Source organism: Chamaea fasciata, unplaced genomic scaffold (assembly GCF_029207755.1).
Source record: "Chamaea fasciata isolate MVZ Bird 193981 ecotype frontalis unplaced genomic scaffold, bChaFas1.0.hap1 SCAF_6, whole genome shotgun sequence".
Taxonomy (NCBI): Eukaryota; Metazoa; Chordata; class Aves; order Passeriformes; family Sylviidae; genus Chamaea; species Chamaea fasciata.
The window spans coordinates 21,408,959-21,417,101 of record NW_027094091.1 but is presented as its reverse complement, the minus strand read 5'-3'; the positions used below and the strand labels follow the sequence as shown (position 1 = coordinate 21,417,101).

General features: G+C 40.1%; 1 long non-coding RNA gene across 1 annotated transcript; it reads right to left on the bottom strand.

Moving 5' to 3' along the window:
* Window positions 1-3,760: 3,760 nt before the first annotated feature.
* LOC136290567 (uncharacterized) lies at window positions 3,761-7,646 on the bottom strand. Its single transcript, XR_010721217.1, has 3 exons — window positions 7,430-7,646; window positions 6,024-6,129; window positions 3,761-4,969 (listed from the first exon to the last, which is right to left on the bottom strand). It is a non-coding gene; the product is annotated as an uncharacterized lncRNA (long non-coding RNA).
* Window positions 7,647-8,143: the final 497 nt, after the last annotated feature.

Here is an 8,143-nt window from a genome sequence, read left to right as displayed (position 1 = left end):
TTTCTTTAAATTCTTTAACTACTTCAGTACTCGAAAGGAAGAGCCTTAAATGGGAAATGGTTACAACAGCAAATACAATCTTCATGTTATACACTGGGTGAAAAAAAGGAAAAGGTTTGTGCCGGAGAGGAGGTCAAGCAGTACTGAAAGAGGTTAGATGTGCTTACCCTGCCCTTATCCAGCAGAAAGAGTGGCTCATGCCACCTATCAGTGTTGCGGGAATGCAATAAAAATTTTTTCCCAATTACAAAGTTGCATATGCCCTTGTTACTTACATTTTTCTGAACAATGCATTTTTCACATTTTAATGGTCTTTTTATTTAAAATACTGTCTTTTTTTTTTCTGCTTTTGTTTGGGTTTAGCTTTTTTTGGTGGCTGCTTGTTTGTTTGTTTGTTTTTGTTGGTTTCCTTATTTTGGTTGTTTCCCCAAAATACGGTACAAATTACAAAATAAAAAGCTGGGTAATAGTAAAAAGCAGATGTAACTATATTTTTTTAAAAAATTGTAACTTTGAGAAAAGGCCATAAATGAACTTATTATTAAAAAAAAAAAAACAAAACCCAAAAACCCCGATAAATTGATTACCTTTATTAATTTTGCTTTGAATGTACTTTTCCTAGCTCATATTCCTGCTCAGGGAAATACAATTCATTAGGAAAAGGTAAGAGCTCAAAGAAGAAATAAAACCCTCCTCTTGAATTTGAAAATAGATAGGAATTAAATCCACAAATCTCCCCTTAGGGTATGACAGGTAGCATAGAGATTTCATATGTACAGTTTATGGCATAAGGAATTTCATTAGATGATGCAGTTGCTTCAGTGGGAAACCTGCCCCCACAAACAAGCTGGTAAAATCAGGACAAGCTGCTAAAAATGCTTCTTTCCAATATGTTGTAGCAATGATGCATCACATCAGCCACCCTGGGAAAGATTTTTGCCTTTGTACAAAGAACTTTGTTACAGCCAGATTATAAAAATAAAAATGCCTCTGTTGTCTATGTGCCCAATCTACCTGCTAAAAGTTTATTTCACTGATGTCACAGATTACCTTCTTGTCCTAATGGATAATTCCTTTATTTGCCTGGGGAGAACAGAGGGAAGTGTAAGGGAAGGATGTCCTGGTAATTTCCCAATCCAAGACATATAATAAGGAAGACATCCTTAATTGGTATGCTAATTATTTTTATTGTGGAAAACATTTGTCGGATGCCTGTGGTGGCAGAATAGAAGAAAGGACCTCCAAAGCTGACATGCAGCAAGAAAGAAATATGAAGTGGAACAGAAACTGGCAATAGCAGCTGAAGATATGAAGCACCCCAAACCTATAGAACATGAAATAAAGGACAAGATTTATGTATTTCTTTCCTCCATTATATGGCCTATTGTTGATATTGTCATACATCATAGGCCTTAAACTCAGACTACAGGAGAATATCAGCAGCAGGTTATAAAAAGCATTTCATACTTTACTCACCTTGTACTCACTTCATGCTTTACTATTGGTTATATGATTACATCAGCATGTCTGTCACCATTCCATACATTCAAAAAGCTATTTTTGCCTTAAAACTGATGAAGACAGATTAGATTCTCTCGTAACTGAATCAGTTCTCTGTGGGTTAAATGGGCAATGGGACATGACTCCCTCTCGCACATACTTACAGTCAGTTATACTAGCACAATGCTACAAAATTTATATACTTATTTTAAGTTAAAGACGGCTGTAATTTTGACAGAACAGTTAATTAAATATGTATTTTCATTCTCTGAATAGCAAATAGTGATACGATCTTTCCATAATGCACAATGATATTAACTGAAAGTTTTTTAATACTTTTGGCATAAAGCTGTCCGTGGTCTTGGTATATATTCACCACAAAATGTACAATGGTTTATTTCTCAGCAAGAACTTAGGATGATCTGAAATGCTGTGTTCTACCTTCAGGTTATAGAAAAAAATTCTAAAGTTGTCAGTAGGAACATAAATATACAGATCAATAGTCCTAAAAACTATGTGATACAATGAGTGAGATGGTAGTTTTTCAGTAAAGGAAGATAAGGGATGTCACAGTCATCTCACAAGCTAAGTACTCCCCAAATAGCCACTTACTACAATTCCCCAAGCACTCACTGGTATTGGGGCGAGCAGTACCAGCTTTCAAAGCAAGTATTTTACCCAAATTGTAGGTCCTGAAGGACTTACTGCTACTATTAAGCCTTTTGTTTTGCAAATTCCCATGGTATTATGGGGACATGATATGTTCTCACAGATGGGAGTCAGAACTGGGTCTGATTTTTCACAGGGGTTACTGATTTATGTATATTACCCTGAAACTGACCTCAAAAACTAGTGAACCGGCATGGGTAGATAAGTGGCCCCGCAAGCTGAAAAATTGCATGCCTTACAAAACCTGGTTAACGAACAACTGCAAGCGGGATGTATTGACCCCTCCACAAGCCCATGGAACTCTCCTGTATTTCTCATTCAGGAAAGAAGTGGTACGTGGCATTTGCTTCATGATATCAGAAAAACAAATGCAGTCATGGAAGGCATGGGGGCCCTGCAGGCAGGCCCCTCATCACCTACCTTGATTCCTTGAAATTGGCCCTTGACAATCATTGATTTGAAAGATTGTTTTTTTCACAATTCCTCTGCACCCAGAGGACACACCGAAATTTGCCTTTTCAGTGCCCAGTTTAAATATGCAAGAACCTTTGCAAAGATTCCACTTGGTAGTTTTACCACTCAAGCAGTTTTACCACTCATATATGCTGCATATGCTAATTTCTGAAGGAAAATATACCACATAGGTAAATGGAAATGTACTTAATTAACATGAAAATTGTACAGCTCATCTTTATTTTTTTGTACGTGCATGTGTACATAATAAAAGCACCTTTTGCTTCAGTTGGGGTTATTTTGGTTAGAAAACAGAATCTTCAACACAACACCTTTTTTATTTTTAAATATAATTTTCCACTGGAGAAGACAGAAATATTTGCATACTTATTCAATTTAGTTTACTCACAAAATTCATAACTGTGATGCTGCATCTCATTGCAAGTTTATTTCTACAAGCAGATGAGGTCATTAGGTAGAAAATTCTGTGCAAAGTTATAATATGTATTGGCTACATTTAGTATAAACTATAATAGTAGTTGGTAGAGATTTTGAGCCTTAGGCTATAAAATTCAACAAATGCAATCATTCTTCTGGTAACACTAACATTAAGACAGTTTTGGAAAGCTGAGTAACTGGGCACACTGGTCAACTCTTAAAATTCAGTATATTTTGACAGTCACCACATAATTGAATCTGAAATGTTTCATTTATTCTTTATTCTGCATGGATGAAATGTCAAATCAGAATGACTTAACTGTGCATAAATTCTGACATTTTAGGAAGAATGAATATGGAAAAATCTCATTAAACTATAAGGCATTTTTCAAGTTTAGTAGTAGCCTCTTCCAGGTTTGACTACAGACCTTCTGTGGATGGAGTAATGACACAGCAGCAGATCAGTTGGTGGTAAAGGTGAGGAGACAGGGCATCACAATAAATTCACCAGAAATATTCCCCAAAAGGAAGAGTTTAATTACCAGGTTGTTCTCTCAGAAGAACTTACCTCCTTTTCACACACTCAGCCACAGATGCAGAAGGTTACAAGTTGATAGAGAAATTTGACAAGATTCCCCTTACTGCTACCATGGCATTTGCAGTCAGTTGTTTAAAATGTGAATGTCTGGACATGAAGATGCACACCTGCTAGGATGTGTACAAGAGCACACTCTGTGAAGGGCTCATAGGCAGAACTTCTTACCCACCAGTTCTTTACTGGTGGCTTCAATTCCCACACTTGGACCATGTATGGGTGTCAGATGAGGGAATTGCTAGGACAAAAGAGTTGCAAAAAGAGATAAAGAGCAGAGCTGGGAAAAATACATATTCCTATCTGCTCCTTCGCACTTGACAGAAAACTTGTGCTAAACAGAACTGCATGAGATGAAAAGAGAGCAGACAAAAGAAAAATAACTCTGGACACAGCAGAGAGATTGTTGTCAGGAATGTGTCTATTCTCGAATGAGAACTGAAATGTGACCATGAAAGGGGCATATGTCACTGCAATAAGGCAAACATACCTGCACATTTCCAAACATATGACCGAATAACTGGTAAACAGCTAAATACTTAAAAAGAATCAAATGGCTAACTAAAGAATCAAAGGTGGAGAGTAAAAAAATAAACATGTCCTTTTTACAAAGGGGTTTCAATCATAATACCATTCACAAGGCTGTGAGGTCTCTGAAATACAGCAGTGTGAGCTAGATCTGAGCCTGCCTGGGCACTGTCAGGAGAAACCTGTGCTTTGGCACAGTATCCAGCAGGTAAACAAAGGGAAGGCACCAGCACTGTATGAACTGGCTGTAACCCTTGGCAGCTGGTTGTACAGAGATGGGCCCAGCAGCACCAATGCTCCCCTGCCCCAGACACTGCTTGCTGTGATTCAGTGCACTTACTGCAGTCATCCCTGTATCTCAGAATGCATTAGCTGGAAGAATAGAGGATTTGACTTTATGACTAAGATATTTACAGTCCTGTCAAAACCCTGACTTTCTTTTGTACTATTAGGAAGAAGTACATATCCTATGGGAGGGTAGAGTGCTCAATATGAAAATGGTTAACTCAATAGAAAGATGCAGCAATGAAAAATGGGCAGTGAAGAGGAATTATACTGGTGAATCATAGTTTTTTGTGGTCAAAACTGATAGCTGTCAGATTGGTCAGTGACGATGACAATGGCCACAGGTCTGTGTAAAGGAGTCCCACAGCTTGCATCACTCTCAGTATCTCAGTGACTTGACAGGTATGTGGTCTTTGATACATCCCCACATATGACTCTGGAGGTAGTTGAACAACTTATTTGAAATATCAGTCTTCGGTGAACAGTGGGAATTATTCCAGCAGCCTAGAGAAAGAGAAGTTTTCATTTAAGTTATTCAGGTTCCTGACATAGCACATCAAAGTGACACTAATAAAAATATTTTTAACTTTCAATATATTTTAAATATTTCATTTCACTCATATTCCTATACATAAATGAAAAATTAAAAATATTTTAATTATTCTACTTGAGCAAGTCAGCATATATTGCACCTTTCTTTCTTTAAAATATCATATTCCCATGGATCACTTTTCTATCTAATTTTTCTCAGCTTAGTAATAAAACAACGACTTGCATAGTTGTGAAAAATGGTGCTGGGGCTGCAATTCCACTATGGGCTTTTCAGCTGACCTGCCCCACCTGGGGTCCCCATCTGCACCCCTGGACACCCAGTCCCCTCTGGAGCTCTGCTCCCAGGCGCTCTAGTCCTTTACCCAGTCTTCAGTCCTTTTCTGCCCCTGTCCTGTCCCCAGACCTCTGGTGTAGTCCTGTCTCCTACTGGACTGGAGTCCCTAGAAGGATCCAGAGCCCAACTCTATCCTGGCCTGGGAGAGTCTGGGCCTGTCAGCAGATCTTGCTGATGGCACCGTGCTCTGCCCACTCTGCTCACCCCCATACTGAGGAGCTGTGTGCTGACCCACAGGAGCACTCCCTCTGCTGCCCCGACTTCACCTCCAGGCTTGTGTTCCCTCATGGAACAGCCCTATGCCTGCTGCCTCTTGGCAAGATTTTAGGCATGACAAAAAGAGTAGTCTGCTGCTCTGCGGTGCTGTGCTGTTTAATTGATCTCATTTCAGTGCAAGTTGACTAGGGGTTACTTTAAGTATTAGAAAAGACTAAATAAAATACCTATTATACTTCCACCTTTCACTTATAAGTACTTGGAATTAAACACAGTAGTGGCTTAGGGAATTCCTTGGATTTTGTGAGTCATCATCTTTTTTAGAGATGGAATTAGTTTTGAATGAGGTGTACCAAATATAAATTTATACAAAATGCAGAAGTCCAAGAAAGTTTTTGAATTATGAAGGTTAAAGAAAATATGCTGATCTGTGCAATAGAACCGTAATAAACTTACTGCAAGGCAAGTAAAATCTTCTTGGGAGTATCTTCAGGAGTCACAGCATATTGTCTGAGTTTATGTTGTGCCATTTTATTATATGTCAGGAATTCTTGATGCAAAACTGTGGTGTAAGGAAAGACATGAGACTTGAGAGATTCCTTTAAAAAAAGAACACATAAAATAAAAATAGAAGTGGAGATATTGCTCGAGAAAGCAGGGGCCATCAGAATTCTTAGGGATTCTGGAAAAACTGCATCCCACATGGTGCTTCCAATGCAGGGTTAGTGCCCACTGAAGTGAATTCAGCAGAGGACCCCAAGCTGACCAGGGACTGGAGAAGCTGTCCTACCAGTAGTGGCTGAAGCAGCTGGGCTTGTCCAGCCTGGAAGAGAGTTTCAGGGAGATCTAAAAAGAGCCTTTCAGCATCTACATGTAGTGATCAAGAAAACAGAAAGAGATATTATGAAGAAAATTAACTCCAGGCAAAGCCAGCACAGTACTTCTTGCAGAAGTTTCCTTTCCTTAAGTGCTGTGAAAGCCGGAGAAGTCTTCTAGTGACAAATACAATAGGGAATAGGGAAAGCTGAAAGTCAAAGGCAAAAATTGTAAAGAGAGATACTCAGGTCAGCTGCAAGGAAAATGTGGTCCTTCCTGAGGACAGCCAAGCTGCCAAACAGACTGCCCGGAGAGGCTGGCAGTTTTTGAGATTGCCCTGAGCAATCTGGTCAGACCTCAGAGCTGGACATGCTGTGAGCAGGAGATTGGCCTGGGGACCTCCTGGGGTCCCATCCAACCTGGACACTGCTTTGAGCACTTCTCATTTAATGCAGTAATAATGATAGAGCTGGAAACAATATGATTCATAATATATGGACAACAGAAAAATAATTATATGGCTCATACAAATCAATAAAGTGGATGAAAGCATCAGAAAAATGTTTCATTTCAAACAGAACGCACCAATGTTGCTTTGAGCCTATTAGTCTAAAACAGGGACAGAGAATGGGCAGGAAGAAGATCAAATAAAAAACCAAGGAAATACACACTCAAAATCACAGGTGGATGAAAAAAAAAATCTATCTTGGTTTTTCTGCTGAAGAAAAAGAAAATAATTTTAAAAAAGTTAAAAATAGAAAATTTGAAGTCTAAGGAGAGTACTTTTCAAGACATAAAATATGTCTTTGAATTTTCAAAAGTCGTATCTTAAAGTGAAGTGTCTGCAGTGTCATTTTAGATTTAAAGAACAAGAGAAAAAATTTTTTTTGCAGAATCACGAAGGTTTGCACATACTTAATAAACAGAGTGTGTCAATCTAACACTTGAAATTTCTAAGAAAATGTTTCCTGAGAGTTATGCCAGGGACAGCAAACAAACAATATTACTCTTCCTATAAACATCTGATACATCTTTAATATACTTACAGATGTGGTAGCCTCTAAAACAAGGTTTGGGTACTAAAAAATTTGGCAGCAGTTTGTTCATTCACAACTTCTAAAAGGTTGAAAGTTTTTCTTTTCCTCAGTGCCCCCAAAAAGCACTAACGCGCTGCTCGGGGTGACTTTCTAAAGCTTATAATTGGCCGATTCCCAGGAGCTGATTAGCAATCATAGAATCCACGCAGAGGGAGTTCAGGGAGACAAGTCCATGTCTCAAAAGCACATGTTCAAGAAACCCAGTTCCCTTTTTAAAATAACAAACCGGCAATTAAAACCATGTGAGCAGTTTGACGCCGCTCTCTGGGAAAGGCCTCGGGCTCCGCGCACCCCCGGCGCGGCGGCAGCGGCCGCGCTGTCCCCGGGCGGCGCGGGCGACAGGGGGCGCTGCAGCCCCGCGCATGAGGCGCGGCCCACGCAGAGCCCGCCGCCAGGCCAGCGCCCGCACGGACACGCTGACACGGACACACAGAGCCCTCCCCACACAGACACACACACACGGACAGACGGATACACAGACGCGGACACACGGATACACAGACGTGGACACGCAGACACACAGACGTGGACACACAGAGCCCTCTCCCACAGAGACACACAGACGAACACACAGACGCACACAGAGCCCTCTCCCACACAGACACACAGACACGGACACACAGACACGCACAGAGCCCGCTGACTCTCCACACCGTCAGCAAT